This window comes from Triticum aestivum, chromosome 5A (genome assembly GCF_018294505.1).
Source record: "Triticum aestivum cultivar Chinese Spring chromosome 5A, IWGSC CS RefSeq v2.1, whole genome shotgun sequence".
Lineage (NCBI taxonomy): Eukaryota > Viridiplantae > Streptophyta > Magnoliopsida > Poales > Poaceae > Triticum > Triticum aestivum.
In genome coordinates, this window is record NC_057806.1 from 438,275,210 (window position 1) to 438,275,937 (window position 728).

Genomic DNA, 728 nt, shown 5'->3' on the forward strand with positions numbered 1-728 from the left:
ACTGGGCGATGAATCGGCTGTAAATTTTACCTCCTCCTTTCCATAATGTAAGATTTTTTGATTTTAGTGTAGTGTCAAAATATATATATTATATTATGGGACGGAGGGAGTACCTTGCTTGTTGCTGAGTAGATGATGTTCTAAAATACAGTGCTACTTTTCTGAAACGGATTTTTGGTGCACGGGGACCACGGAGCACGTTATTTTGAACGGCTCAAAAAAGATGCTTAAAAGATTTGAATTTTTTTACATGAATACGCATGCATGTGGTCTAAGTACCTGTGAAATTCATTCAATAATACTTGTATTATGTGCTGGGCAAGAAAGGCAAAATTTCGGCCTAAAAACAACAAAAAACAAGCCGTTAATTTGCATGTATTGTCTTTTTTTTTGTATCTTTTACATGCGAGCACTTATATTGCTGAAAATTTAGCCCGTTATACTGCACTGCTATACGTGCATGCACACAAAAATTTGAAAAATTTCAAGCCATAAGAATCTGTTTTCTTGAACTTCAAAAAACCTGTGCTCAGATGTCAATTTTCAAACTACTTTCACACTTTTCTTTTATCTCTTTTACGTGTAATAATAGTAGTACTGAAAAATACTCTAATTTAACTTGATGGGGTGTAAACAGTGGCAATGTATCAGTTTGACTATTTGTCATGAAGACTATTAAATTAAATTAAAAAGATACTAGTACTACTAATAGTGCAAGTGCCATGTTC